This window comes from Rhinolophus hipposideros (genome assembly GCF_964194185.1).
Source record: "Rhinolophus hipposideros genome assembly, chromosome: 2".
NCBI classification, from domain to species: Eukaryota; Metazoa; Chordata; class Mammalia; order Chiroptera; family Rhinolophidae; genus Rhinolophus; species Rhinolophus hipposideros.
The window spans coordinates 19,170,249-19,179,457 of record NC_138048.1 but is presented as its reverse complement, the minus strand read 5'-3'; positions in this window follow the sequence as shown (position 1 = coordinate 19,179,457).

The window sequence follows — 9,209 nt, the reverse complement described above, 5'->3', positions numbered from 1 at the left end:
TTGTATGCTAATGACCAGAAAGAAGTCTATCTCTCTGGTGAAAGTTTTAAATTACTACATACCTACACTGATAATGCGTCTTTATCAAACTATGAATTAAAGGAAGATTTTGTTTTTATTTAATTATTTTTATGAAGTAATTAGGTTGACAAGTCCACCAGGAAATGGCACATGCACAGATTTGATGTAGGAACTATGGTAATTCTTGAAAAGATTTAATGCCTTTTGACAGATGATAAGAGTTAAAACTTTAAACCAAAATGAAAATTGTCATTTGTTCCAGTAAATAAATGAGACTGTTACTAAGAACATTCAAATTTACCCAAAACGTAATAGGTTAGGTACATGAAACACAATAAGTGAGAAGCTTTGGACTAGAAGTTCAAATCAGATAATACAACTTACATGACATTAGGATAAAATAATTCTGGAAAGACCAGTGCTGGTTCTGGGTGTTTGCTGCCACTGGTATACAAGTAGGCCATCAAAGAGCCACACAGATAGTTTCATGGTGCTTTTGCCCACTAAATAAACAAATGTTTGGACATACACACACACACACACACACACACACACACACATACTTTTAGACTGAATTAAAAACAAGAAACAGTCACAGAAAGATGAGTTGTGGTATGCCATCTATTTTGCTGGAAGAACATCGTTCCATGAAAGCTAGTGTGTGAAACATTGATCTTTACTCTACGCCAAGAGTGTGTTACCTCATTGGTCTAGGCCCAGTCTTATGTCATATGGGCCTCTGCTTATCAGAATTCAAAGTCATGGTCCTGAACATATTTCTGCATAAAAGCCGTGAAGTCTTACATTCATGCCAACTATTTTCCACTTGCACATGTATTTTTATGGCTTGAAATTTTTGTAAAGATACTTCATATGTTTACAAGATGTGTCTAGTTATTGCTTCCTTCTTGTATACATCAGATTAGTGACTAGGAAGCAAAGGTCATAGTTCATTGTTTGGGAAGCACCCCACTGTCACTTTAATTAATGACTAGGTTATTTACATTATGACAGCAGTTATATGTACCTTGTTTCTTAGTAATTTAGGAAACTTTTTCTTCAGATATTATTTCTCAAAGTTCTTTATGTTTTCTAGTTATCTCAGATTTTTCTCAGACAACAACTTTCTAACATATGTAATACTCATACTTATAATTCTCCAATGTCATGTGATTTGGGGGCTGTCATTCAGCAAGAAACTCTTCTTTAGCCTTTTGACTTCTTATCAAGAAACAGATGACTTAGAGTTAAGATAAAAATGGAATAAAGGCAACGCAAAAGTAGATAAAAAATGTTAACTATATGTTGAAATCCTGGCCTTATGAGGAGTCTGTTGTCATCTTTATGTCTGGCTAAATCTTCAGCTGTACATTATTAGGGTAGGAATCTAAAATTTAAATGATTGTTGCTGACCATGGAGACGTTCAGTTTTGGATAAGCATTCACTTAATGTTATGTTCTTTTCTGTTGTTATTCATGCCGTTCTCTCCTCAAATGTCATGAATTTCTAAAATCCATCAAAATTGGGCAATTTTAAATTTATGCCAATGAGTAAAATATGAAGGAGTTTGGAAAGCCTTTAATTACTTTTTTTTTCCCCTGAGAGAGGGAGCTGATGAAAGACACCTATCTACATGTTCATTATTTAAATAAAATCAATTTGCATAGTTCTCAATCTAAAACATTGAAAACATAGCCATTAATTTTATTTGGTTCCTACCTGTATAGAATGATTCTATTGGAATTGAAGTAAAACAAATTTGAATAAGATGTTAATATATATTGTAACTCTACCAGAAAATGCAGAAACAGAGAGTGTACTAATAAGATGTGGGGGAAATGGCCATATTCTTTAAAGATATCAAAATACCAGACAATTCTCAGACATAGTCCAAAGTAACTTAAAGCATAATGATCTCTGACAAAATAAGAAATCAAAGCAGAAGGAGATGTCAAGATTTTAAAGAGCTGCAAAATCAAGGGAAAACATTGATCTTGATCTTATAGCATCCAATAAGATGCTTCAAGTGTGCCCTGTCAAACCACAGGTTGATTAACTGGCATTGTTTTCAGGTCCTGGGATCTACAGATGTATCAACTGGACTAACTTTTCCTATTTGAAATTTTGCACCAAGAATTATATATCTAGAAATTTAACCCCTAGGAGTTTTCTCTTCCATAGTCTTCTGAAACATCAAATTTTAATAAATGCTAATCTTATTAATTAGTTAAACTCTTTATTATCATAAGGATGAAACTGTAAGATTTTAGTGAATAGGTCCCCGTACCATCTACCCACATGTCCTATTAACATGTCTCTTCTCTAAATAATAATATACAAGGCTACTATTTCTGCTAAAATGAGTTTTCCACTAAACAAGAAAATAATGGCATTTGGGGCTTCAATATAAAACCTATAATCAGAAATCAATAGACCAGAGAATATTCCCTTTTAACTGCTAAAGTAGAACTTTGAAAGTCAGAATAAAAATCATCTGTTAAACAACAAAACACTATAATCCAGGTATAAAATAGAGATTTTGGTAGAATGTGTTATTAAGGAAATCTAGTTCTCCCTCTTCCCTTCATCTTCTCATTTCTCTTTTCCTCCATCCTAGATTCTGACCCTTTTTGCTAGAGGAAGGGAGCCAAAATTAAATGCATGGAAGGGTGTCTAAAAGTGTTTACCTTGTCCATATAACTATATACCAAGTTAGATCAAAAAGTGTGAGGATATTAAATGTTTGGACACAATTAGTAATTTGAAAGTGGTGTGACCCGTTGGAAATTTTGCAACTGGTACTCTGACAAATGTTTTCTCCTCAGTGTCCCACTTTGGCATGGCACAGGAGGAGCAGAAGAGAATTGGCTGATTGGCACTTCAGGGGCAGAGCAGCCATATTTCTAGTGGCCCTGGAAAGGTCCTGAGACATAACAGTGATAGAAAGACTGAATACCCAAAAGGGTCTGGCATTCAGGCCTTGGGGAAAATTCAAAATTGTTCGTTTAAGTCTGAAATATCTGAAGAAAAAAGAGGTTTGCTAATAATGATATGTGCTGCCAATAGGCAGAGGGTAGCTCAGAATAAATTCAAAAATTAAGGTACATTATAGAAAGCAAAACGTTTATATGACAGTTTAATCCCCTTGTATTTTTGATGCTGATGCTTATGTTAAATGACTTTCCTTATTTGTTTTTTTATCTATTGTTAAGAGTTTATTTCCACAGAAAATATAAAGAAGCAATACCACTGGACCAGTTAAGAGAATAGCTTAGTTCCCAAAGCAGGTTGGAAATCTTTCTTGCCCTGGTTAGGTAAGCACTTGTCTCCATGCATTTCATGGTTTATTCCCCTATCAATCTTTAGATAAATGATTTAATCAAAACCTCATTGGCAAGGAAAGAGTATAATATGAAGAGTAAATACTCGTCTAAGTAACTCTGGAAAACCAGAAGTCAAATTCTTTCCTCAGAGTAAAAATAAGAATGACCCTAGAGAGAATTCAGGAAAAGCAATGGAAAAATGTAATTTTGTTTATAGAATACTTTATAAATTCTATGGGCAATCAGAGGTAATTTTTTTCTTCTTTATGCAAGGTCTGACAACTGAACAAATAGTTAAGCAAGTTTACTATTTGGAAGCACTGAAAAGTTAGACGACTTGAACTATTTGCCAACAATTTATGGCTCTCTCATCACAACAATGCACCAGCTCACATGGCACTGTCTGTGAGGGAGTTTTTAGCCAGTAAACAAATAACTGTATTGGAACACCCTCCCTACTCACCTGATCTGACCCCAGTGACTTTTCTGTATCCAAAGATAAAGGGAATGTTGAAAGGAAGACATTTTGATGACATGCAGGACATCAAGGGTAATACAACGACAGCCCTGATGACCAATCCAGAAAAAGAGTGCCAAAATTGCTTCGAAGAGTGGACTAGGTGCTGGCATCGGTGTATAGCTTCCCATGGGGAGTGCTTCAAAGGTGACTGTAGTGATATTCAGCAATGAGGTATGTAGCACTTTTTCTAGGATGAGTTCACAAACTTAATCGTCTGACCTCATAAACAATCATATTACATTATCAAATTTCCCTGAACTACAAATGGAGTAGGATATACATGGGGAAATTTATCAATGGAAGGTTCTCCAGTATAATTACATATTGAAAATAACAGAAAAAAATTATTTTAATATTGCTTTTAGTTCTTGCTTTTTTAAATTATAAGGCAAGTAGAATGTTTTGATTTGTATCCACAATAATAACAGTTAAACTGCTTCATTGGCTTTCAGATACAGAAAAGAGAAGTGAAATTACTGGATTTCATTGATAATTTTCTTAATTTCATTGAAATTGGGAAAGCGTATGATTCTTTTGTTTATAGGTATGTTATAATTTTTCTTGATCCGCCCTGTCTTCTTGATCCACCATGTCATCTTCTACACCAAGCAACACAATATGTATGTTCATGTAAATAGCAAAATTATAAATTAATAGATAACAAAATCTGAGAATATACTAATTATGAGCCCTTGTTTATAACCCCTAGAACCACGCAAATGATTTCAGGGATTAATCCCATTTTGAACTTCAAGTATTACCCAAAGTTTTGAGTAAATTCTATTTCTATGGTGAGCCAATGTAATACAATACGCTGTTTTTAGATAAACATAAAAATAGAAAAAGATTTTAAAAGATAAACATAAAAAGATGAATAAAATTGCAAATCCTCTCCCATGGGAAATCTATTAAGGTATTGCCTACATTTTTCTTGTTCACTGCTGTACCTCATGTTCTTATCACACAGCCTGGTACAGATTAGATATTCAATAAAACATTTTGGAGGTATAAATCTGAGGCTGCATTTCATCACTTATAAGCTGAATATATATTTTTTTGTATTGTAAAAAGTTGAAATAACTGTTTGACAGGTTACAGTATAGTTAGAGCTGCCATTGTTTACGAATGCAGATTGGACATCAGCAACTTGGAAGTTCATCATGAAAATAATGTGGGGCTCTCTTAAAAATGCTGAATCATTAATTTTTGGAGGTATAGAGCACATATTAATGATAAACTCTGATAACTCTGAATAGATAAATGATTTGATAGACTAATGGTCTGACTTTTAAAAGTTTGAGATTTTCTCAAAACTAGTTATTTTACTTACGCGGCTCTTACTACATATATATTTCTATGTATACATGATTAAAACAATCTATAAAAAAATCTTCAACAATAACACTAAACCTAAAAATTTTAAATGAAAACAGTTAAGACATGTCTGTTACTCATAAGGAAATGCAGCCTCTTATGGATTTATTAAGTAATGATAATAAATTATTATGTTACTAGGTAAAAAAGAACATCCGAAAGGGATGATAACTGCAGGAAAACTAAAAACAAAAAATAAATAAATTAAGAATACATGGTAAAATTGAATAAAATTTTCCACCAAGGTCATTAACACTCTGAATAAATTATGAAGTTTTTCTTCTAAGCTCTAAAGAGGACCTCACAAAAAGACCAGAGTCAGTTTCTTTATCTGCTTCTAGAGCTGAGAAAAAATAATACACCAGGGACCATCACTCATTTCCAAGTACCCTAAAGACATTCAGAGCCAAGTCTGTACATCTTTTTCATTTGCCCTTCTGTGCATAATAAGACACTATGATTTTTTTTTTAATATTTACATCCAAATTACATGAAGAAGAAGAAATAAAAGGAAGAGAACAAGGAGCAGGAGGAACATGTAACACTTTAGAATGCTTTCTCTTTTAAATAAAACATCTCTAAAATAAGAAGTAGGGGTTTAAAACATAGGTAAAAGTAAAATGTATGAGAAGAAATGAATAAAAGCCTAGGAGAGATAATTAAATGAATACTACTTTAAAATTCTTATATGATGCTTGGACTGTGGTAAGTGAGAGATGTATGCTATCAACCAAAAGCAGAGTGGAGGTTCCTAAAAAAATTAATAGAATTACCATATGACCCAGTAATCCCTCTCCTGGGTATATACCCCAAAATCCTGAAAACATTTATACATAAAGATATATGTGCTCTGATGTTCATTGCAGCTTTATTTACACCAATGTGTGCTTTGATAGATGATTTGATAAAGAAGATGTGGTATATATGCACAATGGAATACTACTCTGCCAAAAGAAAAGATGAAATAGTGCCATTTGCAACAAAATGGATGGATCTTCATATTATTATGCTAAGCAAAATAAATCAGACAGAAAAAACTGAGAACCATATGATTTCACTGATATGTGGGATATAAAACGGAAGGCAACAAAGACAGAAGACAAACTCACAAATAAAAACTCACAAAAACAGACAACAGCTTAGTGGTTACCAGAGGGTAAGGGGCAAGGAGTGATAGTAGAAGAGGGTAAATGGGGTCAAATATATGGTGATGTAAGGAGAACTGACTGGGTGGTGAACACACAGTGCGATATATAGATGATGTATTACAAAATTGTACACTTGAAACCTATGTAATTTTACTAACCATTGTCACCCTAATACATTTTAATTTTAAAAAAGCATTTGTAGCTAAAACCAACAAAACAGTTAAATTGAATTATAAAATGTAGTAACTTAACACAAAAGAAGTTAGAAAAATATGGAAAAAAGGAACAAAGAATAAATGGAAATAACAGAAACCAGATAGAAATATTTAAGGTATAAACAAAATGATATCAATAATCACATTAATGACCATGATATAAATGGTACATTAAGTGCCGGAGGTTATCAGATTGAATAAAGAAAGCAAAACCCATCTGTATTCATTTGAATATAAAGATTACATATTCTAAATGTAAAATAGTGAAAAATATATATACCATGTTAACACTAATCAAAATAAAACCAGAGTAACTATATTTATGTTAGAAAAATTAGATTTCAGAGCAAAAAATAATGACAGTGATAAGAAAATTAACTTTTAATGATAATAGGGTTCTTTCATGATGAGCACAAAGCAATCCAAACAATGTATGCACATATTAAGAGAGCTTCAAAATGCACAAAGCAAAAGCTCGTAGTACTTCAAGTAGAAAAATCCACAAATGTAGTTGATGATTTCAGTATTCCTGTCTGCATAATTAGTATGACAAATAGAAAATCAATAAGAATACAGAAGACTTGAACAATATTCTCAAACAACTCACATAAATATTTATAAAATATTTCACCCAACAGTAGACTATACATATTTTTCAAGTATCTATGAAACACTTACCAAGGAAGACCATATTTTGTACCATAAAACTAATCTCAATCAACTTTAAATAGGTCGAGTAACATGAAATATGTCCATTGCCCACAATGAAATTAAATTAGAAATCATGGGCAAAAATATAACAAATGTTATAATAAAAACATAATAGGTGCTGCAGCTCATTATTTTGGTATTCAGATATTTTGCAAAAATAATCCAAATATTTGGTAACTAAATAACATACTTCTAATTCATGGGTGGAAAAAATATAAAGTAGTTAGAACAAAATACTACGTGTATACGCACTGACATGTTGAATCTCAAAATAAATATGCTGAGTGAAAGAAGCCGAACCACACACAAACACAAAAGAGTATAAACCATATAATTCCATTTATATAAAATTGTCGAATATGCAATTAAATATGTAAGGACAGAAAGTAAATAAGTGGTGGCCTAAAGATAGAAGTACAGAGATGGTTGAGTGACAGAGAGAAAGAGAACGATTACAAACAGGCATGTGGAAACTTTTGAGGGTGATGGATATGTTCATTATTTTGATTGTGGTAATATTTTTATAATGTATACTTATATCAAAATTTATGAGCTGTCATACATTAAATATATGTGGAATATTGTATGTTTTTTATAATAATACTGTTTATTTTTTTAGTTACAAGAGGGTTCCCATATATAGTAGTCAGTCTTGTTACGATATTTCTGAGAATGATAGCAAATTTCTGGATTTGGCTTTTGAAATGGACATATTAATTGAAGAATCATTGATATAAAAAGGCTTTGCAGCTAATGTTTTAATTGGATTTTTTGTATGAGCGTTAAAGTCATGGAAAATGATGATGGGACTTTAAGTAAAAGGAGTATGGTGCCAAAATCCTCTATGATTATGTGTTTGCAAAATGATCAGGGCATTATGATATGAATGCCACAAAGAGAGAAGAGAATAGTATAGTAAAATATCATGAACTCTGAAGAAAAATCTGCATAAAGTTGGACAAGTAACTACATGGAAATGTTAATAGGAAATAAAGATCATTATAAAATATTATGGTTTCTGCAGGGTGGGGAAGAATGGGAAGCCCCAATTCAGGGAATGTCAGGTAAAGCAATACCTTTAGTAGAGATAAGAAGAAAAAGGGTACATTTTCAAGATATTTGAGGACATAAGAGAATTCCTTTGCTTCTAGCCCCATATGCAGTTATACCTGTAAGCAAGTTGTCCCCACATACCTAAAATGTGTAGTCTCACTCAGGATTACTGGACTCATCCACTGCCCTCTCACTTTAGTTAACAACTTAGTCCTGAATATGGAACTTAAAAGCTTACATCAGGCACCCATATTCAGAAATTTCTACCATGTTTGTGTGTTGATGTAACTCATAAAACAACTTATTCTATTTTACCATGTAAAGGTTTTTGTTTTGTTTTGTTTTTCCCATTCTGAATCTGCTTTGATCCCATTATGTATATTTGATTAGTCGTAGCCCTCTTTTATCTTATTAGTACTCTTTCTGAAGACTATGAGACATCTCCTGAAAAAAATGCCTATTTGGTCAAATCGCCTTGAATAATATGTGTCACCAGAATTATTTGTAATCTGTCCCTTCCACATGGCTACAAGCAAAAACGAAAGCAGTCTGGTCTACCTGCTCCGACTGCCTGGGTGGCACAGCTGTTCTGTCTCATTCTAGCTCGTGCTGCTCAATGTCCCTAGTATTTCTCTGCCCTTGACTTTAAGACTTCTAGTCACCTCTTTTAAATCATGTCTCAGAAAGAGAACATCTACTTCCTCTATAAAAATTTAAAATGAGACCATTAAAAAGAACAATCCTGAAAATAGCTTTGAGGAAAACATTTTTTAAAACTGTTAGTCAGATGTGTTTTTTTGTTGTTGTTTTGTTTTATTTTTCATTATTGGAGCAATGTAGAGA